Here is a 26353-nt window from a genome sequence, read left to right as displayed (position 1 = left end):
GTTCCGAGGGGCTGCCACGACCCCCTCCTCTGCCCCCCAGAGGGGCTTCCATCACTCCCCATCTCAACTGCTCCCTTTGCCCTGCAACCACTCAAGGAGGCACCAGCGGATCCAGCCCTGAAGGAGCAGCCAGCCACACCCTGGCTCCAGCCTCACGCTCTGGGTGGCTGCAGGGCTCACCTGGAATCCAGGCATTGAGAAATGGTGGGCCAGGCCCACCAGCCCATGGAGCCCCACAGCCCCTCAGTCCTCAGAGAGCAGACTAGGGGACCGATCCCCCCACCCCACCCATCCTCCTTTGAAACCCTAGAGAGCAAATTGTGCATGAGAACCCTTCCCTGCCTCCTGTGCCTGAACCCCTGGATCCTCCCCCAAAACCCAGGTAGCTCAGACGGATTGGCTCTTCTCCTTTGGAACTCCCTTTGCCTGCCCCTGCTCTCATTCCTTTCTGTCTTTCCCACATTCCAATAGTCAGAACTTAGAATGGGTGCCCCTTGCAAACTGAGACCTCTTGTGGGGTTGGGCTTATTAATGTTGGGGGTCATGACTTCTATGGCAGAGTATTCAGCAGCTATTTCACTCCCATTACAGCAGAAGTCAACAGGGTCTCCGGGGCAACAGCTTGTCCATGATAAGCAGGGAGATTCACACAAGGTTAAACTAATCTGCTTTATTCAGAAGTAGATGCTGAGAGGAAAAGACCTCTATCTGACTTCTGGCTACGTGTTGGTCAGAGAGAGACCTGTCATTGTCATCAGGGTTACTGGTGCCAAAGGCCGATGGCATCTGGAGCTGGATCTCCAACAATGAAACCCTGGCAGGGGCCATGTTTCTTGAGAGGGTCCCAAATCCAAGGTGCCATTAATCAAGAATGGGCCCAGATAACCCAGGAGGAACAGGAGGACGTACCTGAGAGGAGCCACAGGAGTAGCCCCATCAAGGCTGCCCACACCGCGGAGTAAGGGGCATCCTTCTCCCATGTCCTGTCAAGGAGAGAGGAGAGCTGGAGTGAGGATGGGCTGGGCCACTTCACACCCACCGGGGTCATTCCTAAGCAGCCAGTGGGGACTCCCATCCTAGATGTCTCATCAAACCGCTTTGAGAACTTTGGTGGTCTCTCCCCCCACCCCCACATTGGACCTCTTTGGGGCAGGGTGGTGAACCCTCCCTCTAAACCCCTTGCCGGAGGCCATGTTCAGCACTCCCACATGGCCCCAAATGGACCAGATTTGGCGTGAGCAGCAGGGGAGACCGCAACGCCCTCCTGCCACCAGTCGAGTCCAGGGGCTCCCAGGGCAGCAGCGGAACCTCCAGCCCCATCAGGATCCGTCAGAACCCCAGCGCCATGGCGACCAGGTCAACAAACCCAGCCCTGGGATGCAGCTCAGCAACAGCCACTTTTTGAATCTAAACAAGTCCTTCGGCTACTACAGAGATGTATATTCCACTCTCCAACCAAAGTACTCAAAGCGGTTTACACAGAGAAATAAATCAAGAAGACCTGAATAAGATGGTCCCCTGTCTCCAAAGGGCTCTCAGTCCAAAAAGAAACATCAAGCAGATGCCAGCAACACCACCGGAGAGATGCTGTGCTGGGGATGGAGAGGACAAGTTGCTCTCCCCCTGCTAAATATGAAAGTATCAACACTTTGAAAGGTGTCTCTTGGCTCAGTTAGCTGAACTCCCAGGGCCCAGTGGTGGGCATGGGGCACCAGGAGGCAGGGTTGCCAACTCTCTCACTAATCCTGCTCCTGTGACTTCAGCAGAAGGCTGGCATGCAGATATCAAGCTGGTGATGCATTTCCCATCTCTTTGGGCTAAGCTGGTCAAGCTTTTGCTCAGAGCAGAGGAGCCAGGCCACATCTAGAGGGGGCAGTTCCCATCCTCCACAGAACCGGCGACTCCCCCTGGGCAGAAATGGCCCTTTCGGTCCTCCCTCCATCCCCCTCCTCAACATTTCATTTCTTTTACCCAAGAAGGACCAGTGTTGTGTTCTTCAAGTCCCTCATATGGCCATCCTGCCCCTCGGAAGGGGGAAGCTGCAGGGAGCTGAGAGAGGCCAGGAACCCCTTCCCTTCCTCTGTGCAGGTGGCTCCACTCTGCACTTCCTTGCTGGATGAGGCACTAGAGGAGGGAGGGGGCTGATAGGGCTCTGACCCATCGATGGGGGGCTGCTGCTCCATAAAGACCCTGTGAAGATGGGCTGGGCCAGTCCCTTCCTGCCCTACAAGGTCAGCTCAAAGGGGCCAGGACAGTCTCACTTCCTAAATGTCTCCACCTGGACCCAAATCCAACCCCTGGGGGTCTCACCCGCTCCCACCAAACATTGAACCTATTTGGGGCTGGGTGGTGGACACTCACTCTGGACTCCTTGCCTGAGGCCATGTTCTGCGCTCCCTCACGACGAAAAGTGGACGGAAATTTGCCGTGAGCAGCAGGAGAGGCCAGAAAGTCTTCCTGCCAACGGTCGAGTCCAGAGAGACTGAAGGCAGCAGCGGAACCTCCAGCCCCATCAGGATCCGTTGCAACCGGTAAACACTCCCGGCTGGGGAACCCCCCCCCCAGCAACCGCCATGTTTGAATGTACACGAGGATGGCGGAACTCCCAGGCCCAGTGGTGGGCACGAGGCACCAGCAGGCAGGGTTGCCAACTCTCTACCTGCTCCTGCTCTTATGCTTTTAGAGGAAACCTGGCATATAGAAATTAAACTGGTGAAGATTTCCCCATCTCTTCATTTCCATTGCAGCAAAAGCTTCATCTGGTTGATCTTGGACTGTCAAGCTCTTTTTCAAGGCACAGGAGCCAGGCTAGCAAAAAGGTTGGCAACCCTGCAGGCCAACCCTGCAGGATCCAGACTGAAGTCCATCCCTGAGCACACATGGAAGGGGACAACAGGACCGTGCCTTTCCTCCAAGGGGCAGGAGGAATATTCTGAACATTTGGCCCCTCAGGTCTTCAAAGGGAGACTTCTCCACACCGGTGTTACAGGGCAATGAGAGGGGCCAGGACAGTGTCGCTTCCTAAATGTGTCCACCTTGACCCAAATCCAACCCCTGGGGGTCTCCCCCCCCACCCCCCATCAAGAGGGGGCAATTCCCATCCTCCACAGAACCTGCGACGCCCACGCAGGGGTGTTGCTGGATGCTTAAATGCTCCTGAGCCCGGGCCCTTTTGACCATCCAATCCAGTCATGCTCAGTTCCCAAAAATGACCAGTGTTGTTTTCTTCCAGTCCCTCATATTGCCTTCCCGCCCCTTTGAAGGGGGAACTGCAGGGAGTTCGGAGAGGCCAGGAGCCCCTTCCCTTCCTCTGTGCAGGTGGCTCCACTTTGCACTTCCTTTCTTGATGAGGTCCTGGAGGAGGGAGGGGGCTGACAGGGCTCTGACCCATCCATGGGGGGCTGGTGCTCCATGAAGACCCAGTGAAGATGGGCTGGGCTTGCACTTCCTGCCTACCTGGGTGAGCCCAAAGGGGCCAAGATAGTCTCACTTCCTAAATGTCTCTACCTGGACCCAAATCCAACCCTGGGGGTCTCCACCCCCACCCCATTAACCTATATGGGGCATGTCAGTGGACACTCACTCTGGACTCCTTGCCCGAGGCCATGTTCTGTGCTCTCTCGCGGCCAAAATGGCGGCCTTTTTGCTGATCACAATGGAGGTTCATTGTTGGACATAGCATGAAACTAAATGTGCCCTGGCACTCCCAACCACAGTTAGAATTAGAACACCACTGTTTCTTTTTTAGGCTTGAAATGGCTTCACCTGCTCAAACTGGTCACACTTTTGCTCAGAGCACAGGAGCCAGGCCACATCAAGAGAGGGCAATTCCCATCCTCCACATATCCGGCAACTCCCATTTGGCAGAACTGGACATTTCTATCCTCTCTCCTTCTCCCCAACCCCATTCCATTCAATTTATATCTTACATTTAATCGAAAAATAGTGAATTCATATCATCCCATGCAAAGCTATAGAGGAAGAAGCCTTCCAAAACAAGGAGGTCGTCACCATCTGTCCAAAGAGGGAGAAGGAGAGAGAGCCTCACAGCAGGGGTCTTGCAGGATGTTAAAAATCCTCCTGAGCCTGGGCCCTTTTGACCATCCATTCCAGTCATGCTCAGCCCCCAAGAATGACCAGTATTGTTTTCTTCAAGTTCCTAATATGGCCATCCTGCCTCTCTGAAGGGGGAACTGCAGGGAGTTCGGAGAGGCCAGGAGCTCCTTCCCCTGTTCTGTGCAGGTGGCTCCACTCTGTGCTTCCTCACTGGAAGAGGTCCTGGAGGAGGGAGGGGGCTGGTGGAGCTCTGAGCCATCCAAGACCAGAGGCGTATCTAGGGAAAATAGCGCCTGGGGCAAGCACTGAAATTGCGCCCCCTGGCCAAACATCTGACACCCATCTTTCAGAGAACTTTACCATAATAACAGCTGAAAAATACAAGTCAAGTTTGTTAATCTTTTAATATCTCAAAAACTATTTAGCAGTGGATGTAGCTAGTCCAAAAATTGCTGGGAAACTACACATTTCAGTATGCTGCAGCTCATGAAATACCCAAATACTATGTGGAGGTATACTTGAAAAACTAAAGAGAAGTGCCTGTCTCATTCTCTACTATGCATTGTAGCATCACTATTAAATCAGTTTTTAAAATAAATGGAGAATTTGAATCCAGAGAATCCAGATACTCTGAAAATAATTTAAGGATATGCAGAGTAAACTGTGTCACTGCTTGGAATATATTCTAGTCTTTCAGAAAGACAGTTAAAATGAGAGAAAGAGAGCAAGAAACTCCCAGTGGGCCTTAATACTAAGGATTTCACACTGATTCAAAGACAAACTCACCATTAATAGCCATATTATTAAGACATTACATTTAACTCACTTATCACAAGAAGCAAAGTAAGAGCAAATGAATACAATCCTAGCTCATAAGCTTCAGCTCAGCATTCACAAGCCCCGATTCTCCATACATAGTGCCAAACTAAATATGTGTACAGTGACTTATATTTTTATATATTTTTTACAAAAATTACCTGTCGCCCCTTCGGGGGGCTTGGTAAAGGCCGTTTGGCGTAAGCAAATGTTCCCCTCTATCCTCTATCCTCTAGGGCCTCACAGGGAACATTTGAGCATGTGCAGTGGCCATTTATTAAAATAAATTTTGTTTTTAAAAAATGGCCGCTGAAAACAAAATGGCCACAGCGCATGCTCAAATGGCCTCTGTGAGGCTTGGCATGACCTAGGGCCACAGAGAAGCCATTTGAGCATGTGCAGTGGCCATTTTGTTTTTGGTGGCCATTATTTATTGTTTTTTAATTTTTAAAAATGGTGCCCCCCCCTTCATGTGGCTTCCGGGGCACATGCCCAGCCTGCCCCATGCTTGATACCCCCCTGATGAAGACCCCGTGAAGAAGGGCTGGGCCAGTCCCTTCCTGCCCAACAGGATCAGCCCAAAGGGGCCAGGACATCTCACTTCCTAAATGTTTCTACCTGGACCCAAATACAACCCCTGGGGGTCTCCCCCCCATCTCATTGACATATTTGGGGCATGTCCATGGACACTCACTCTGGACTCCTTGCCTGAGGCCATGTTCTGCACTCTCTCATGGCCAAAATGGGACGGAAATTGGCCGTGAGCAGCAGGAGAGGCCAGAAAGTCCTCCTGCCAACGGTCTAGTCCAGAGAGTTTGAAGGCAGCAACGAAACCTCCAGCCCCATCAGGATCCATCAGAACCTCAGTGCCATGGCGACCGGTAAACACTCCCGGCTGGGGATCCCCACTCCAGCAACTGCCATATTTGAATCTAAACAAGGATGGCGGAACTCCCAGCCTCAGTGGTGGGCACAAGGCATCAAGAGGCAGGGTTGCCCACTCGTTAACTGGTCCGGCTCCTGTGACTTCAGCAGATGCCTGACATGCAGATCTTAAGCTAGTGAAGCAGTTTCCCATCTCCTTAGCCTAGAAATGGCTTCACCAGCTCAAACAGCTCACGCTTTTGCTCAGAGCAGAGGAGCCAGGCCACATCAAGAGAGGCAATTCCCATCCTACACAGAACCTGCGACTCCCCCTTGGCAGAACTGGCCCTTTCTATCCTTCCTCCATCCCCCCTCCTCAACATTTCATTTCTTTTACCGAAGAATGACCAGTGTTGTTTTCTTCAAGTCCCTAATATGGCCATCCTGCCCCTCTGAAGGGGGAAGCTGCAGGTATCTCGGAGAGACCAGAAACCCCTTCCCTTCCTCTGTGCAGGTGGCTCCACTCTGCACTTCCTCGCTGGATAAGGTCCTGAAGGACGGAGGGGACTGATGGGGCTCTGACCCATCGATGGGGGGCTGCTGTTCCATGAAGACCCCGTGAAGATGGGCTGGGCCAGTCCCTTCCTGCCCTACAAGGTCAGCCCAGAGGGGCCAGGACTGTGTAACTTCCTAAATGTCTCCACCTTGACCCAAATCCAACCCCTGGGGGTCCCCCCCACCCCCTTCATCAAGAGGGGGCAATTCCCATCCTCCACAGAACCTGCAACTCCCACTTTACAGAATTTGCCATTTCTATCCACCTTCCTCCCCCCGCCGCATTCCATTAAATTGATATCTTCCTTTTAATTTAAAAATAATGGCTAACAAACAATAGAACTCATATAACCCCATGCAAAGCTACAGAGGAAAAAGCCTTCCCAAAAATGGAGCTCATCACCATCTATCCAAAGAGAAAGAGAGAGGGGGAGCTTCGCTGCAGGGGTGTTGCTGGATGCTGAAATGCTCCTGAGCCTGGGCCCTTCTCACCATCCATTCCAGTCATGCTCAACTCCCAAGAAGGACCAGTGTTGTTTTCTTCGACCCTCATATGGCCACCCTGCCCCTCTGAAGGGGAAAACTGCGGGGATCTCGGAGAGGCCGGGAGCCCCTTCCCCGTTCTGTGCAGGTGGCTCCACTCTCTGCTTTCTTGCTGGATGAGGTCCTGGAGGAGTGACGGGGCTGATGGAGCTCTGAGCCATCCATGGGGGGCTGGTGCTCCATGAAGACCTTGTGAACGTGCGCTGGGCCAGTTCATTCATGCCCACCTTGGTCAGCTGTAAGGGTCCAGGACAGTCTCACTTCCTAAATGTCTCCACCTGGACCCAAATCCAACCCCTCTGGGTCTCCCCCCCCCACCCAAGCTACACTGAACCTATTTCGGGCAGGGCGGTGGACACTCACTCTGGACTCCTTGCCTGAGGCCATGTTCTGCGCTCCCTCACGGCCAAAATTGGACGGAAATATGCCGTGAGCAGCAGGAGAGGCCAGAAAATCCTCCTGCCAACAGTCGAGTCCAGAGAGTTTGAAGGCAGCAGCGGAACCTCCAGCCCCATCAGGATCCGTCGGAACCCCAGCGCCATGGCGACCGGTAAACACTCCCGGACGGGGACCCCCCCTCCAGCAACTGCCATATTTGGATCTAAACAAGGATGGCGGAACTCCCAGGCCCAGTGGTGGGCACGAGGCACCAGCAGGCAGGGTTGCCAACTCTCTACCTGCTCCTGCTCTTATGCTTTTACAGGAAACCTGGCATATCGAAATTAAACTGATGAAGATTTCCCCATCTCTTCATTTCCATTGCAGCAAAAGCTTCATCTGCTTAATTTTGGACTGTCAAGCTCTTTTTCAAGGCACAGGAGCCAGGCTAGCAAAAAGGTTGGCAACCCTGCAGGATCCAGTGTGAAGTCCATCCCTGAGCACACATGGAAGGGGACAAAAAGGACCGTGCCTTTCCTCCAAGGGGCAGGAGGAATATTCTGAACATTTGGCCCCCCGGGTCTTCAAAGGGAGACTTCTCCACACAGGTGTTACAGGGCATGAGGGAGGCGCCCACTAAATGTGGGTAATAGAGCTGCTGAGGAGCAGAAGGCTTGGCAGAGGAGGTGTGTGTGTGTCAATTGGGGTCCAGGCAAGGAACTTCCTTCCTTCAGGTCAGAGCAGGGCTTCATTCCCAGTCATTGTGGCCACTAAGCCAAGCGCAGCAGATGGCCGGCAGGTCTCACGTCCTGCTAGGATCTTCACAAGCCCACTGGCTTGGCGCCATGATCACCTTCCGGCCCCTGGGAGGAGAGAAGCCAAAACTGGGTCAGGCACTTTTCAGGGCAATCACACACACACACACACACACACACACACACACACACACACACACACGGTGCTGCCATGTTCTCGTCCAGGGGATCCATCTTTTGCAGCTCGCCACTCTACCAGGAACCTCTGGAACTCACCACTGCGGCACAGGAGAGCCCCATCCGTCTCCACAGCAATGGTGCCTTGGAGAACCCCCTGCCTTTGTGAATGGGGAAGGGACCAGTGGACCTGCCTGCCCCCTGACCAACCCCAGAGCCAGGAATGAGGCCTCTGAGCATGCTCAGTTGTATCATTTTTTGCCAGAACGATGGGATTTCTTGTAGGAGTTGAATGACACGGGATCATGGGATTTGGGATCATTACTCTGCCGAATGGGGCAGCCAGGTTGGTCTCTGGGTCATCTCGGAGAGACCACATCACTCCTGTATGGAAGGAGCTACACTGGCTGCCGATATGTTTCCCCCAAAACTTCCTCCTTTCCCCTGTAACAGGCCGAGCTCCTTCACTGCGACCACCGAGTGGTTTCTGCCTCTCCGCTGCTGGAGCAATTCCAGCTCCGTGATTTCCTGCTCTCTGCTCTTGACTGACCGGGGTGGGGGTCGCTTCTCTCCTGCGGTCTGCTCCCCTCTTCACTGTCCTAGCTATGTTTCTCAGGAAGACGGTTCCCAGAAGCAGTTTAACCCAGGCTGCTCGTCTGCAGCGCAGGCATCCCTGGCACTGCTGGCCTGCCTAACCCCACTTTGAAGCCCAGCCTTTCGACAAAGTTGAGGGTGCGAGCGTGCCCTTTACCCCGGCACTGGGATCAGATGGGTGCTTGGGCTGCTTGTTGCCTGCGTGCACACAGAGACGGGTGCCTAGAGCGCCCGTCTCAGAGGAGAGGAGAGCTGGTCTTGTGGTAGCAAGCGTGACTTGTCCCCTTAGCTAAGCAGGGTCTGCCTTGGTTTCATTTGAATTGAATTTTGGCCTTGGTTTGTAAGCTTGCCAGGCCTTGCCAAGGCTGTGCTTTCCGGGCACTCGATTGGAAGGTGCAGCTTGCTCCCAGGATCCTGTGCTCAGCAAACCTCAGTGGCGGCAAACCTCAAGTGGGCTCCTCTGGAGTGATCCAAGCCAATTGTCTGAGTGAGTGCTTCCAAGCAAGAGGCATTTGCATGGACCTGTAGCAGTGTAGCAGCGTCTCCCTCAGCCAAGAGGTGAGCTTGGGAGTCTGTGGGCACAAACGCTCCAAGGGAGACGAGAAGAAAAGAGGAACTCAGAAATGATGGTATGGTTTTCTCCATGGAAACAACCCTCCATGCTGCTCGGAGCTTCTCTCCACCCTTGGCTTCTTGCTAAACTAACCACCTCCCCCCAAAAAAACTTGCATGGGCTCCTAAGGCAGACATTCCAGAATTGCAGCTTCCCCAATCAACTTCCTAGAGATGCCCCAGATGAATTTCTGCCTGGTGCACCTCTACAAGGCACAGTGCTTCCCCCAGCTGTTATGTCGCTTCGTAAATGTCTGGGCAGAAATTCAAGATATATAGCAGTCTCACTAATAGTAAGAATAAGAATGCAAATAAGAATAAGAACAATAAACTGTACTTATTAAGATAAAACAAACAAAAAATTAAGAGTCAGGGGTAGGTGGGTTTAAGGAGTTTGATTCCCATTTGGAATTTAAAAATGGGGATTCCCTTTCTTGGAATTAAGGTGGGCTACCAGTTCTAGGTTACAGCCCAAGTCAGCCAGCCTATATGAATAATCAGAGATTAGCATCTCCCAAAGGGATGCGACTGCTCACCAAAGGCCTTTTCATTCGGACCCACAAGTCTGCCAGGTTCCCAAGCACTAGCTCTCTCACCTTCCCCAAAGAGTCAGCCCCAGTCCCAACCTGGGGCACCTCCTCATCGATGGTGACTCTGGATACTGCCGGGGAGCCCCCTTGTGGGAGTTGGAGTTGGTGCTGGAGTAGGCTCAACGCGGTGTTTCCGTTTAAAGAACCTCCCTCTGGGGGGCTTGCCCTTGGCGGAGTCACTGGTGGGGGAGGTCTTAAACAGCCGCCTGCAGCAACGGCAGACTCTTTGCAGCCTAGAAGAGAGCAGGGAGAAAGTGAGAAAGCGACCCTTAAGCAGACTTTGGCAGGAGAGGGGGCCAATGGGGCAGTGAAGGAGTGCAGAACAGAAGGAGGGCAGCAATACAGGTTGCCGAATAGGCTTCCAGGTGGTGCACCGTCCTCTTTCTGGCTGAGGAATTGGGTCAAGACAGCTGCCCCAACATCCTTGGGATAGCTCCACCCCCAAACACACACTTTGGACTGAGCCCACACTAGGGCATTCCCTTTCATTCTCTGCTGCATCTCACTCACCAGTACGGCTTCCACGGCCTCGGCCTCATCATAGGACAGGAGTTGACCACCCAGCGACCTGATGTCTTTAACATCCTCAATTATGGCGGACAAAAACTGGATCCAGCTGAAGATGACCTGAAAATTAGAAGCACTGAACTGTTAGTGATGGAAGGACTCTTTGTGCCTTCCTGGAAATGGAGCGGGCACCCTTACTTGGTGGGCTGCATTCAAGTCCTTTCTGGGGACACCACCCGCTCCATGGAATATTCTGCAACTACTGCTTCTCTGGGAGACTGCAGAACTGGGAAAAGGATCCGAGCAGAGAGTGGGTGCTCCCAGATCCCGGATGGAAGAAATGCCTCTCACACAGATGTCTTGAGCTCTGTGGAGGAAGGCCCTCTACTCAATGTTTCCCTACCTCAGCTCTGTCCACTTCCTCCAGGACAGTTGTCAGACCTGGAAGGAAAGAAGAATGGGAAGGGAGGGAGGATTCAGGACTTGATTTCCCATGAGGAATTAACCAACGGGAATTCCCTTTGTTGGAATTCAGGCTGGCTTCCGGGCTCCCAAGCACCAGCTGGCTCACCTTCCCCAAAGAGTCAGCCCCAGTCCCAACCATTCCCCAGGAGCCTGGGGCACCTCATCACCGATGGTGACTCCGGAGACGGCTGGGGTGCCCCCTGAGGGAGTTGGAGGTGGCGCTGGAGTGGGCTCAATACGATTGGTTAGTCACCAGAACCTCCCTCTGGGTGGCTTACCCTTGCTAGAGTCACTGGTGGTGGAGGATTTAAAGATCTGCCTACAGCAAAGGCAGACGCTTCACAACCTAGCAGGGAGAAGGTGAGAATGCGACCCTTAAGCAAACATTGGCAGGAGAGGGGGCCAATGGGGCAAGGAAGGAGTGCAGAACAGAAGGAGGGGCAGCAATACAGGTAGCCCAATAGGCTTCCAGGTGGTGCACCGTCCTCCTTCTGGCTGAGGAATTGGGTGGAGACAGCTGCCCCAACGCTTTGGGGCAGAGACCTTTGACATATGGGGTGCAGTTCTGGTCAGCCCAGCTCAGCCAGATTATGTTAGAGCTGGCAAAGTTGCAGAGAAGGACCATGAACGAGCTCAGGGGTGAATGGAAACCATGTAACCATTAGGCAGTCCTGTTTTCAGGCACTACATGACACTTCCTAGCTGGACCAGGCCTGTGAGGAGCCCGTGCCCAGGTTCACTTTTAAAACGAAGCAACTACAGTCATGCACACAGAATCACGTACCAATGTTCAGACACCTGCACACATGTACTACCAACTGTCTGAATGGGGCTTTCATTGCTCTTACCTTCAAGATGCTGATTAAGTTCCAGACAGAGGGGGCCTCCACCAGCAAAGCCCTGATCATCCTCTGGAGCGCCTCAATGTTCTCGTTCTAGGGGGGGGGAGAAAAGATCAGACATGAGTGTATGAGTGACAACCGGTCTTGAGAATGCAACATTGAAAAAGCTCTCATGCTTATCATGGTATTGTGTTTGATTCCAGTTGGGCCAAGAAACCACCAGGACATATGGAAGTGGGAAAGGGTGCTCACAATTAACCTGGAAGAAGAGCTTATACATTAAATCTCAGAAAAGTAAGAAACCACCTGTGCAGGGAGTCACACCATTTCAAACTTGGTCATTCTTTTGGAACTCTCCCGTTCAGTGTGGGCTCAAAGATTCACTTTCCAAAGTGTTTTGGTAAGCAGTTCAAACACCTTGAACCAGTTTAGTTACATTTCCTACAGGTTAATATCCAAACTCTTTAGTTTGCCATGTAACTCTAGAAAAAGACAACCATGGGACTTGACTTGAGAAGAAAGCATCATGCCAGTCTTTCTGAATGAAACCAATGATGGAATTATGGAACGCCATCTTCTGAACTGGTTACCACTACAGGGCTTTGCTTCGGGTTCCAGTTGGGGCCAACCAGGAGATTTTCAGTTGACACTGAATTCTCCCTTCGTCATAGAACATATTATGACAAAGCAAAACTGGGGCATCCTTACATAGAAAAGATTCTGAAGTGGTCTCAAATGAGACAAGTAGCCCAGGAGTGGAAGCAGCAGGAGTTTGTGGCACAGGAGGAAAAAAGCTCAATAAGTATATCCCTGCGTCCCTGGGTCCAGCTGGTTGACTCTGGACACGGCCACGTGCAGGACTGCTGCTATTAGATTAATTGGCAGAGCTGGCACCTTGCTGACATTGGGAAGGAAAAGGCTGACCAATGGGAAGACTAGTCCTCCCAGAAAACCAACTGAGAGACTAGCTCTCACCAGATGTAATTTTATCTGGCTCAGTAGGGCAATGGACTGAAATGACCCTGACACAATTAAAAATAAATCATTAAAAACCACCTGATTTCCCAATTGCTCTGTGGGTTGGCTGGTGGGTAGTACCCATCATGCTCAACCCGCTCTGGTGCCCCCAGAAGCCAGTTATTTTTTTATTTTTTTGAAACATTTAATCTACCGCCCACTCTGAAGACTCCGGGCAGTGCACAAAAACATGCAAACAAGGCAACATTAAAAATCACGTTCTAAATTAAAAACTCAAGTAACTAACAAAAAACAAGTATTTAAAGTACAGGGCAAAAGTCTGGTGAAAAAGAAAAGTCTTCAATAGAGATTTGAAGATCAGTAAGGAAGAGGCTAGACGGATCTGAAGGGGAAGAGTGTTCCAAAGAAGTGGGGCAGCAACCGAAAAGGCCCTTTCCGAGGTCCTAGAGCCCCGAACCACTCAGAAAACAGGGACCGACGAAAGGGCCATCTGAGACGATCTAACCGGAAGGGATGTAACTGGAAAGGGAGAGGCGGGTCTGTAGGTAGACAGGCGCCAAGCCCTGCAAGGCTTTCAAGGTCAGAACCAGGACCTTAAATTGAACTCGGAAGCCAATAGGCAACCAGTGCAATGACTGCAGGAGAGGTGTTACCCATCATATTTTCTGGCACCCATGGGAAGGCGAGCTGCTTCATTCTGGACCCGCTGTAGCTTCCTGATCGTCCTCAAAGGGAACCCTAGATAGAGAGCTCATCACGGCAATCACCAAGAAATATTAGACACATAGAGCTGAGCTGCCACTGTCCCTTTCTCTCCACAACACCATCTCACACACAGTCTACCAAACCAGAGCTCTAGGAAGGTAGGCAGGCAGGCAGGCAGGCAGGCAGGCAGGAAGGCAGGAAGGAAGGAAGGAAGCCGAGTACTGCTTTTGTCAATCTGAGATCCAGCAAAACCAGGTTGTTATACTGACAAGAGAAAAGCATTACACTCAGTGCAGAGAAAAGGACATTACAGAATCAAACCTCCGTGCCTCTCCTGAGGCACAGCATGGAGCAGAAAACCCCCCAACCAAACCATCCCGCAGAAGAAGGTCAGAGTTCCACTGGGTAGGAATCTCCTGAGGGATCAGGTGTTCAGGTAGGTCCAGCTCAAGCTGCCTCTCCTTCAGCATGCACTGAGCCTTTTCACCCCGGTGGAAATGGCCGGCTATCTTGTGGCGATTCTCCACAAGAGCGCCATGGGAGCAGCAGGGTCCCGTAGCCAGGGTGTGTCCCAGGCTGTACATTGAGGCTAGCTATGGGCCCTAGCAGGGCCTGTGTGGTGGGAGCCCCCTATTGCAAGTGCCCTTCGAATCCTGGAGGCTTGGGAGCAGCAGCAGCTGCTGCTGCTAGCCGAGGGCACGCCAGACCCATTGCTGCCAGCAGGAGAATGGACCCCCAGGTGAAAGGGGTCGCAGGTGCAGCACCACCACCATCGTCCCAAGACGCTTGGGGTCCTTTCCCCTGCTGACCCATGTAGGTGCAGACAGTACCTACTACCCAGTACTACCCAGTACCTGCTACCCAGTAGGTGCAGACAGCATGTCTATGGTCACTAAGGCACAACTTGAAGTGATCCCACACCAGGCTGCCACCATGCTCACCGGTCTGTGGGTGGTGAGGCTGCTGGTTCCTTCGGGAACCAAACCATCACAACTGGAGACTCGCATTGCTAAGGGGGATTGGGGGCATGGTGAGACCGATCTCCAAGCGCGACCACTCTGGTTGGGCTAGCAGCCAAAGCAGTCGGCACCTCCTCCACAACATGTATTCAACATCAGTCAGTCCCTGCTCATACCTTTGGCTTGTTCACACAGAGAGATGCAGCAAGTTCTCATCATCACTGGCGAGAAGCAAGCAGCCTGGCCTCTGTTGGAGGGTTTCCTTGTCTCAGGTTCAGGATTACATGTCAAAAGGATCTTCACTTTCAAAGAGTGTTCTAATCGGAGGCACCTTCAGCATGTTCCAGGTCAAGATGCAAGTGCCTTACAGTTCTGTGTCCCCCTTGTGAGGAACAAGCAGGGCTGGTGCTACCGTTAGGCCAACTAGGCAGCAGAGTGCAGACCCCAGACCTCAGGGGGTTGCGGAGTGTCGAGTGTCAATGTGTTTGCCTAGGGCGCAAAAGAGTCTGGCACCGACCCTGGGAACAAGTGCACCAACATCCTACTGTGGGTTTTTTCTGCTAGTTAGATTGTCTTCAACATATTCCAAAGCCCAGCTTTCTAGGCCATATGGAAGTTTTGATGCTGTCCATGAGATGTATTTGACATTACGAGAGGGAGGGAGGGAGGGAGGGAGGGAGGGAGGGAGGGAGGGAGAGATAAAGCTCTTCATTTGTCTCTGCTCAGGAGACTTCCGTGCTCCTTTTGAAATTGAACGTACTGTAAGGAAGTTGCTATTATCAGCTCTGCTGTGGAAAACAAAACTACACTTCTCTTGAAGATGTGACCACATTTGTTACCACATGAGAAACAACAGACGGATCAGGAAGAGGTGTCAATCCAGCAGAGAGCAGCATGTCTTGACACCATGCAGAACTCAGTAGCGAGAATCCCAAGGAAGAGATCCTTTTATACTGGAATCCTCAACTTCAGTTAGAAACTGTTGTTGCAAGCAAAGAAGTGTGTACTGTCCCTCTCCTTGATCTGTCTGACAGCCTTGAGGTGCGTCAGGGAGATGAAAGAGAAGACCATGAATGGTTTTGTGCAAGTGCCATCCGCAGTTACATGCAAGAAGCCCATGTGCAAGCCTGTGCTGCCAAAGAGCAGAGCGGAGGGGAGGGCCAGCAGACCCACACACCTTTCTCCTCCCCCTGGTAGGCATGCTGGTCTATGCAAGTCTCTGTGCTTCTCACTCTGGTGGATGGCACCTAGCAGCCAATGCTTCACCGCACCTCGCTGAAGATAGAGTTCAGGATGAATGTGGCAGGAGCTGGTCACCCCCGGACCAAGTTTGTAATCTCCAAAGCCACAAATTCTTCAACACAGCAACACACTCTTGCTTTTTCTGTGCAATTCTCCATTCGGTCTAGAGAACCCGTGCTATCTGAGAGCTTCCTTTAGAGCAAGGTATGACCTGCTCCCGTCGGCTGTGCAGGCTTAGAGAATAAAGAGTATACCTAGGGAAGATAGAATCTGCCCTTGTGGTTAGAGGGAGATTGAAACCATCCAACATGTATTGCCCCCTGGTCTGTTTTACAGAGAGTTAAGACCCTCCCTGATATCTCCTTGTCTGGCACCCTTTCCAGGATGCTCAGGAGATTTTTGAGTCTCTTAGGGCCAGCAACAACATGCCTCCTGGCCATGAAGGAGGAGGATCCATGGAGAACAGGGCTTGCCTGTAAAACACAACCCTTTATAGCCCTCCCAGAGATGGTGATATGAAAGGAAACCCCTTCATTCATTCCCTGGGCCTGCTTTGGATCTTCTTTACAGATATCATGGGAGCATTGTGGAATTAAAAGGGCATGGCTGAAGTTGTCCTCAGGTTGAATTCAAACCCAGTTATCCATGGATCCTGTATCTGCGGACCGCTAGGGGCATTGGGAGTAGAGGCCGTGAGTGGGGGTCTCCCTCCACTATTCTACCTGCCTCTACTCTATGACCCCTGATCTGACTCTTCTGCACTTCCTGTGCTGATGAGTCTCAATCCTTCCTTTCCCAATCAATCAGGGCGGCTGGAAGGAAGGGCACAGCCCGCTCCCCACCCGTTCAATGTGTTGAAAGTTGCTCTTTATGGAAGGAGCGGAGGCAGCAGTGCCCGGGCTGATGCCTTGCCTGCACAAGCTCCAAGCGATGTGCTTGCATGATGGCCAGTTTGAAGAACTACTCCGAGAGAGAGAAAATAAGATTCCAGGATCAGAGTTCCAGTATCGATTGATTGATTTTATGGAACGTATTTATGTACCACCCGAAACGTATGTCTCTGGGAGGTTTACAATAAACAGTACACATGAAAGAAAAATAAAACATGAAAATGGTTTATTGTCCTTGCTTGGTGTCAAAATGTGAAAGACACCAATTTTTGTATGATACTGAAAACAAAATCCCGCAATTAATACATCCTTTCTTGGCTCTGTTGGGCAAAATGAAGAAAGCATCTCAAAAGGGAAAACCTCTTCTGGCCATGACTTCCTGATGGGGGAAAGAAGGGCTGGATAAGGGGCGCTTCTTGGCCATGCTGGTGATGGACTTCCTGGCCCCTGCTCAGCGGTCGCTGCAGCGGTGCTGGCGAGAGGGAAGACAGGGAATGTGGCGGCACTCACGGCAGGAATCAGCTGGACCTGCTCGGCTGCTGGACAGTGGAGCGCCACAGGATAGATCCAGCCCACGGACCCTGAGTTGGACATCCCTGTTCGAGGTTGTTGTGTCTTATAGACAGGTCAGTAGAGTTGAATGACGTCTTCCCTTTCATCTATGGGCCAGATCCCATTGGGCTGTACATTGGGTAGTGAGGTCTTGCAGTCTCATGCCTTCACAGGTATCTTCCATGGTTGACTTCGATGTACTGGAGGGCTTCACACGGTACACGTACCCTGAGTTGTATCAACTCGGTCCAACAGAGTGTGGATTTGGAAAACAGGGACCTATGTAACATAAAGGGGAGGAGGGTTAACGCAATGCAGTTTTTAAAAAAGCCTTGCCATGAACTGGAGCACAACTTCTTATGATGCTGTTATTTGGAAGAACTGCATGCAGACAGCACTGTGTGTGCTGTCAGCCTCAATTCTGTGTGTGCACCGACAGCCTAAATTCTGCCACAGGCAAGGTTGAGTTCTGCGATGGGATAACTGGTGCAAATTAAACCACTTCCCATTATTTCTCTCACTTTGAACAAAACTATTGTGCTTCTGTTGACTATAGGAATGGAAAGGGAAGGGTACACAGCCATGAAGTTGTGGCCTCTGGACACTGGAAATCAACAACAACAACAACAACAACAAATATTTCTATACCACTTTCAACAAATGTTTCCAAAGAGGTTTACATCGAGAAATCATATATAAATGAGATGGATCCCTGTCCCCAAAGGGCTGACAATCTAAAAAGAAACCTCAGAGTCACTGGAGGTGCTGTGCTGGGGGTGGATAGGGCCAGTTACTCTCCCCCTGCTAAATGAAGAGAATCACCATGTTAAAAAGGTGCCTCTTTGCCCCGTTAGCAGGGTCCTTCAGCATTCAAGGTCCAGGGGTCCTTCAACAGTATCAACATCCTCTTAAGAACCATTTGCGTACCTTTCTAAAATCACAGTGCCTAGACATTGGCTTTTTGTTTCAAAGAGGGACAGAAAGCTGAGACTCAAGAAGCTGAATTCTGTAAGCGGATTCTGAAGACATTTTGGCACTTAAAAAATGCTGAAAATGGTCCCAATAACTACACAGCTCTGAACAAGATTCTTCTGCCATCCATCCTCTTGCAGTCAAAGCTCCACATGATTGACCCTTCCAAGAGAATTAACACCTCTTTGGGAATATCCTTTTTTGTATGTATGAGGGCAAGTTGGGTTCCAGCATTTTTCAAAAATGGTAGGGCATGCTATTCAGTTTAGCCCTCCCTTTCTTGGCTCCAGGTGCTGAAAGAGCTTCAGGTACTCCGAGGGAGACAGAGGCCTGGGATCTCCAATTGGATCTGAAGGTGTGGAACCCCATGCGATGTCCAGAGCTGTTTCAGCATCTTCCTCTGAGGCGGATTCTTCAGTTCAGGAATTTGGTGGTAGAGGGTCAAGGTCCGGCTGCTTAGGTGGTTGAGTTCTTTGATCTCTTGACTGAGACCAAGACCGGAAGTGCTGAGGAGAATGTGATCGGGACCGAGCGTCTGGATGGTCCAATCTCCCCGGATATTGGTTTCGATGTGGAGCCCAAGAGCAAGGGTGAAGATAGCGCCCTCTATCACCAATGCCAGATCTGTCGTCGAAGAAGTTAGTGGAACGATCAGGCATGATCAGATGGAGAGTAGTCTCAGTGTCGAGGTTCTCAGTAGCAATATGCCAAATCCTATGGGATAGTGTTTTGGAGAGTACAGATGGTGAGGGGATTCCCTGTGGCCCGGAGAGCGTTGGTATCACGTAGGGTCTCTTCTAGATCATTGGTATCGTGCAGGAGACTCTTTTCAGTCCGGAGGTGGCCGGTCTTGAGAAGATCAGCTAGTGTTGATGGTATCATGCTCCATATGTGCTTTGTCGATGTCACCTTCAGGATTGGAGGGTGATCTTGGTGTGACTTCTCTGGGGTCTCCCTTGTTGGGAGTGGAGCGGTCTCTCGAGTCTATGTTGGGATGGTAATGATCCCTGTCTTGGCCTGGAAGTCACTGTGCAGACTTAAGGTTTGTAGATACCCAAGTCAGCTTTTTTGGAATCAGAGCTGATGACCGAGACTTTTTTGTGGACTTTAGGCAGTAGAGATATCAGGGTGGGAGTGACGAGCTTCACGGGCCACACTCTATTGGCAGCACAGTGTAGTGTGTGCATTGGCTGAGGAATCTTTTCATTCGTAGTTGGTGAAAAATGCTGAGAATAGAAAGAAATATAGAAACACTTGATTTAGTTAGGATGCACATTCCAAAGTCCTGGGGAACCCTAGAAAAGGCTCGGTTTTGGGTCAGCACCAGCTGAACCAGTGGCAACTGCAACCAAACCTCCCCAGATGATCTGAATAGGCAGCAGCAGGGTTCATGAAGAAGGTAGCATTTCCTTTAATATCTTGGGCCCAAGCCCCAGAGACCAGCCTGGCTGCTGTATTCTACATACATTCAGCATACTACAGACAAAAACTGCCCAAAGTACAGTGCATGGCACTAGTGCAGAATGTCACTAGCATATGCGCCACTGTTTCCAGCTGGTCTATCTCCAGGAATGGACGTAGCTGGCGTATCAGCCTAAGCTGATAGAAAGCCCTCCTGGCCACTGCCTCAACCTGAGAGACCAGGAAGAGGCTTGGGTCCAGAAGTACTCCCAGACTACATACGGGCTCTTTCTGGGAGAGTGTAACTCCATCCAAAACAGGCAGATCTAAGCCACTTCCTATGTCCCAACTTCCCAACATGCGTACCTTTGTCTTCCTTGGATTGAGCCTCAGTTTGTTCTCCCTCATCCGGCTCATCACGTACTCCAAGTAAGTCTTTCAGGAAGTTAGGCCATTCCTAATGAAGTTGAGATGGAGAAAGAGGTTTGTGTGTCAGTATATGGATAACACCCTGCTCCAAATCCCGGACGATTTCCCCGCACCGTTCCATGTAGATATTAAAAAGCATTGGAGATAGAATGGAGCCCTGTGCAACCCCATACAATAGCTCTCCTTTGGAAGAGCAACAATCTCCAAGCAACAGCATCTGGGACCTATATGAGAAGTAGGAGTGGAGTCACTGCAAAGTGGTGCCTCTCACTCCCTACCCCTCTCTCTACCCCTTCAGGCGCTCCAGGAGGTGCCATGATCCACTGATATCAAAAGGATCGGCTGAGACATCCACAAGAATCCACAGGCTCACACTCCCCCTGTCAATTCCCAATTGGAGATCACCCAACAGGCCAACCAAGTCCTTCTCAACCCCATAGCCCACCCGGAAGCCATTTTGAAATGGGCCCAGATCATCTCCTTCTTCCAAGACTCCTGGAGCTGAGATGGCACTACCCTCTCAATCCCCTTGCCCTACCATGGGAAGTTGGAGACAGGCCTAGAATGGGATCCAATGCAGGTTTCTTCAACAGTGGTCTAATCATGGCCTTCCTGAGGCAAGGAGGCATCCTGCCCTTCCTCAGAGAAGCATTAATGATGCTTCCAAGACCTAATCCCATCACCTCCTTGCTAGATGGTATAAGCCATGTTGGGCAAGGATCATGAAAACAGGTTGTCAAGTGAAGTCTCCCAAGCAGCTTGTCCACATCCTCCGTGCTCACAAATGGAAAATGATCCAATTTCACTGTGCAAGAGGAGCTGCCGGACACCTCCACAGTAGGCTCTGCACTACCTGTAGAGTCTAGTTCCATTGGATGAAGAGAGTTTTTATCTGCAAACATCTCTTTAAAATGTCAAAGTGGGTAACTGATGGATCCAAATACTCATTCAAGGGAGGAGGGTCATGTACTAACCCTTTCACAACCCGAGACAACTCTGCTGAACGTGAGCTTGCAGAAGTAATGCGGGCAGAAAAGAACTGCTTCTTTGTGGCACGCATGTGATTGATGGACGGAGTGCTGTCAAGTCGGTGTCAACTCTTAGCGACCACATCATTTTGATAATGGAAAGGCAAAATGTTCATAATAAAAACGATTTTGCCATCCCAGGAATTCTTTGCTTTGCATCAATATTGGGTTTCTGTATCATGTACCTTTTTCACATTAGAAGTAATATAGCTTCTCCTGCTAACTTGGCAAAGAGGTACCTTTAACTTGGTGATTCTCTTTATTTAGCGGGGGAGAGTAACTGGCCCTATCCACCCCCAGCACAGTATCTCCAGTGACAGTTGCTGGTGTCTGTCTTATGTTTCTTCTTAGATTGCGAGCCCTTTGGGGACAGGGATCCATCTTATTGATTTATTATTTCTCTGTTTAAACCTCCCTGAGCCATTTTTGGAAGGGCGGTATAGAAATAGAATAAATTATAAAAAATAAATACTTCCAAATTGGATCTATCTGGTTTCTAATGTCAGAAAACGAAATTAGAGCCAAAGAACATGTTTCCCATTTCAGGAGTAACCTGAAGGGTGTCTGTAAGGTGAGATTATTCCACTCAAATTCCACGTGCTTGGAATTTGAGCAAAAGCTTTACACATCCTACACACGATTGCTGTCTGGAACACAAGACCGAAGGGATGGAATCAGGATGACAGAAATGGGGATCTGCTGAGTCAAAGACAGCAGCCAAGACAGGAGGTTCATTGAGGCCAGGTGGGCCAACGTATATGACGACACTTGGCTTGGTGGATCCTGGCTGGTTTAGAGCTGCATTCAATGTTTGTGTACACTTCCATATGGGAACACGAACCAGTGATCCTGTTCTTACGTGTGCACGGAAGGTGTCAGGGTTTCCATATGAGAGCCACTTTCACTTTGACAAGCAACACTACTATAACACTGGGGGGAAACAAAACATAAAATTGTAACCCTCAAAAGAGTTTGCATTGGGGAAGACTTATTACTGAATGACCTCAAACCTGAAAGAAAGAGCCAGCTATTTGTACTTACATTCAATAAAATGAGAGAGAGAGAGAGAGAGAGAGAGAGAGAGAGAGAGAGAGAGAGAGACCTTTCCTCTAGGAACTGGGATGGCTGTTTTGGAATTTGGACTGTTAGCCCATCCATCAGTAGTTCTAGCCTGTCATGAAAGAAAGAAAGAAAGAACGTCACATGATCCAGGCCAGTCAATCTAATACAGCAGAAGTGACTTTCTTTCCAACTAGTATCATAAAGGGGAGATCGAAAAATACCCAACCCACCAACCAACCCATTCACAAGAAGCAACTCCAGACGCTCACGGCACATAGGCAACTAAGCAGGGGGAAAGTATCTTTTTTCCAGAGATTGGCATCGGAGGATAAAATGGGCCACAAGCTGGGGCAAGTCCTCTCCGCCTTTCCCTGTTCTTTCTTCTGTTTTTCCTCAGCATCCATTCCCTCAGAGGGATACCTGCAATCCTTCACCGGGCTCCCCAGAGCTCACCTGTCTATCGACAGACCTATCTTCTATTAATTGGCATAATTCTTAAGCGAAGCCGGTGGCACTCCCAACATCTCGAAGGGAATCCCGCAACATAAAGATGCATTGTGCAAAGCAGTCTGTCCTGAATCTACTGCCACTGGGTAACCAAGTTCTATTATTGTTGGAGTAGTTGTTCTCTCTCAGCCTAGAAAACCAAACAAAAAGACAAAAGATTGAGTCTCCGGCTCAAATGGTTATTCAACCACTCCCACCCGCTCCATTCTGATACTCATACAATTAGCAGACTCCTCCTCCTCATTGAAGTCCTCCAGGACAAGATCATCTGAAGGGAAGAGAAGAGAAAAGATGGGGTTTTCTTCTTTCAATTGGCTAAGAGAAGAGTGAAGGAGGGACAGGTCCATGTTGAATAAATGAGGAGGTTCTAATGGGTCACTTTTTGCACTGGGATTGCCAAAGCGGAAGACAAGCATGGCTTCCAGACCTCGCACTTTAGCTGCAAGGACTTTCCCAAGAAGAACCGTGTTTGCCCATGTGAGAGGGGTTGGGAGTTTGAAACATGCCCACTCGGGAGGCCTGCCACAGAGAGGTCAGAGCAAAACTGGGGCTCCTTGGACGAATGATGACCTTTGTCGCCCAGGCCCATTCTGGGATTCCAAGGAGACAGTTCTGCCCTCCCACTTCCCTGGAAATTGGCATTACCTTTGATGGTGCTTTGAATCAAATGATGAGTCAAGTCATCTTCAATGCGCAAGAGAGCCTTGTGTGTGGTCAGCTGTAGAAATAAAGACAGACATGGTTTTTTCATGTCAGTGTGACACCATATCCAAAGCAGTGAAGAATTGAAGATGATCCCGTTGGGAACAAAGTTGAGGATTCACAAAGATGGAGTGTGGCTCTTCTGGGCACTGGGCAGCCAGAAGAGACATGGGGTGGGGGCGGGTGACAGCTCTGTCCTGTTCCTCCTCTTCCTCGGTGAGCCGCAGTGGAAACAGCCCCTCTCCAGCAAGTGTGCTGCCAGGCTGCCCCCGTGTGACCAGGGACCAATGGGAGGTCTTCTTCTGAACCTGGAAGCTGACAAGGGGTCCCAGAGGATGCTGAAGCAGAGCCAAGCCATGTCCACAGCAGGGTACTTACTTCCACATTGGGCAGTCTGGCCACATGCTGCAGGACGTAGGCGTAGGCTTCTCGGCCCAGAGCCTGCAGCCGGGGCTCCTCTGATTCAATATACCTGTGGAGCTCCTGTGGGTTGAAACAGCAGCTCAGAGTCATCGCACTGGCCTAAATCATCCCTTGCCATGCTACTGAGAGCTAAGCCCGGAAGGAATTTGTTCCACTACAGCAACATCCCTTGGTTGTGTCCCAAAGGAGTCTAAGGAGGATCAAATTCCATATAAACATCCCCCCCCGCAATAAAGTTGACATATTTCTGAATTGTCATTCAGAATTCTAGAAGTCAATTCTAAAGTTGATCAATATTTCTGAAAGTTGCTTATGAGAGTGATGGTTTTCTCTGTCTTCTCAACCAGTTGTCTTCTAATAAGGAAGTGACCTAGATGTATCTTGAATACACCAAGTGGATGGGGTCTGCTGCCTCTTTCTGTCAGACCACGTTCGGATGTGGGAGAGGATGAAGACAGAAGCCCCATTCACACCTTATGTTGCACACTCGGACCACGAGTGGAGAGTGCACAGGGGCAGATCTGGACACAGGGACAGCAATTCATACATGCTGTTGAATAGAGGCACTGCTTGACACTCCCTCTCTGTACCAGGCCTGTGAGGGGCCCGTGCCCAGGTTCACTTTGAAAAGAAATGCAACTACAGTCACGCACGTACCAGCGTTCAGACACCTGCACGCATCTACTACCTAACGTCCCAATAGGGCTTTCATTGCGCTTACCTTCAAGATGCCAATGGTGCTGTAGACAGAGGAGGCCTCCTCCAGCAGCCCCCTGAGCATCTTCTTAAAGGATGCCATGTTCTCCTTCGAGGGGGGAAAGAGAAGATCAGTCATGAGTAGGAGACACAACCGGTCTTGAGAATACAACATTGAAAAATCACTGGTACTGACAGTGCTATCACGTTTTCTTCGCAAGAGAAAAAAGCCCAAGAAGAATTTACCTGGGTCCCTGGGTCCACTTGGTTCAGCCCGGACACCGCCACATTGAGGACTGCTGCCTTGAGATTGAAGGGCATAGGCGGCTTCATTTTGCTGGAGGGAGAAAGATGAGATTTCGTAGTGTGAGGAGGGCTGGTGATCCAGCCAATGGAAGCTCCTCTAGAGAAGAGGAACATGGCAACCCAGCAAGCGTCAAAAACGACGATAGGTCTGTGATGGTTTCCCTTCTTTTTTCTAAAAATGACCAGTCCCCGTCTGGGGAGGCCCTGGTTCGCAAAAGGCCGTAGTACTTAAGAAGATTTCTTTCTAAAAGAAAAACCTTCACATTAATGGCCATCTTTTGGGAAAGGGGAGATCCAGTTACAGATCTGGCCTGGTTTGCCACTGCCCTTTCCTGACACAACCCCCTCCTATTTAATCCCCGTGGGCTATAAGCATACGTGAGTTCCGTGACGGCGTCCAGGCTTAACCGCAGCAGGAACCCAGGGTCCGGATGCTTTTTGACATCCTCCATAATTTCCTGGCAGAGATCAAAGAGCAGAAGAGAGGTGGTCACTACCCACGGACTTCCTTGCTATAGCTCCATCCCCAAACACACACTTTGGACTGAGCCCTCGCTTGGGCATTCCCTTCCATTCTATGCCACATCTCACTCACCAGTACGGCTTCCACAGCCTCATCCTTATCATAGGTCACCTGAAAATTAGAAGCACTGAACTGATAGTGATGGAAGGACTCTCCGTGCCTTCCTGGAAATGGAGCGGGCACCCTTACTTGGTGGGCTGCTCTCAAGTCCTTTCTGGGGACACCACCCGCTCCATGGAATATTCTGCAGCTGTTGCTTCTCAGGGAGAGTGCAGAACTGGGAAAAGGATCCGAGCAGAGAGTGGGTGCTCCCAGATCCCGGATGGAAGAAATGCCTCTCACAGGAATGTCCTGAGCTCTGTGGAGGAAGGTGCTCTCCTCAATGGTTCCCTACCTCAGCTCTGTCCACTTCCTCCTGGATAGTTGTCAAACCTGGAAGGGAAGAAGAATGGGAAGGGAGGGGGGATTCAGGACTTGAATTCCCACGAGGAATTAAGCAAGGTGAATTCCCTTTTTTGGCATTCAGGCTGGCTCCCGGGCTCCCAAGCACCAGCTGTCCCACACTCCCCAAAGAGTCAGCCCCAGTCCCAACCATTCGCCAGGAGCCTGGGGCACCTCCTCACCGATGGTGACTCCCGAGACTGCCGGGGTGCCCCCTGAGGGAGTTGGAGGTGGCGCTGGAGTCGGCTCAACCCGCTTGCTTCGTGGCCAGAACCTCCCTCTGGGGGGCTTGCCCTTTTCGGAGTCACTGCTGGGGGAGGTCTTAAAGAACTTTCTGCAGCATCTGCAGACTCTTCGCAACCTAGAAGACAGCAGAGAGAAGGTGAGAATGGGTCTCTAGTCAGACCTGTCCGGGAACAGAGGGAGCAAGGCAAAGCTGTTATGCAATCCTACTAACCGTGCAAAGAAGCCTTTCCTCATCTTCTCCCCCATTTCCCTCCCTGTCTAACTATTCCCCCCTGAATAACTATCCCTCTTCTTACTAAAAGCTGACTGTCCCTCCCTCCCCCCCTAGATCCCTCCCCAAACCACCCCAAACAAACAACAAACAACAAGCAACAAAATAACAAACACTATCACTAACTGTAACCCTGAATGGATAAATAAATGGATAAATAGATCAACAAATAAATGGATAAATAAACAAATAGATGAATAAATAGATGGATCAACAGAAACAGAAACGGACTCTCTAATACACTCTTTCCTCGCTATCTCTCCAAC

General features: G+C 50.7%; 1 long non-coding RNA gene across 1 annotated transcript; it reads right to left on the bottom strand.

Annotated features, from left to right (window-relative positions):
* Nucleotides 1-23158: 23158 nt before the first annotated feature.
* LOC128332626 (uncharacterized) lies at nt 23159-24578 on the bottom strand. The gene is made up of 4 exons (XR_008310711.1): nt 24547-24578; nt 24326-24409; nt 23560-23664; nt 23159-23197 (listed from the first exon to the last, which is right to left on the bottom strand). It is a non-coding gene; the product is annotated as an uncharacterized LOC128332626 (long non-coding RNA).
* Between the last annotated feature and the right edge of the window lie 1775 nt (nt 24579-26353).

Source organism: Hemicordylus capensis, chromosome 7 (assembly GCF_027244095.1).
Source record: "Hemicordylus capensis ecotype Gifberg chromosome 7, rHemCap1.1.pri, whole genome shotgun sequence".
Taxonomy (NCBI): Eukaryota; Metazoa; Chordata; class Lepidosauria; order Squamata; family Cordylidae; genus Hemicordylus; species Hemicordylus capensis.
This window is presented reverse-complemented; position numbering and strand designations above follow the sequence as displayed.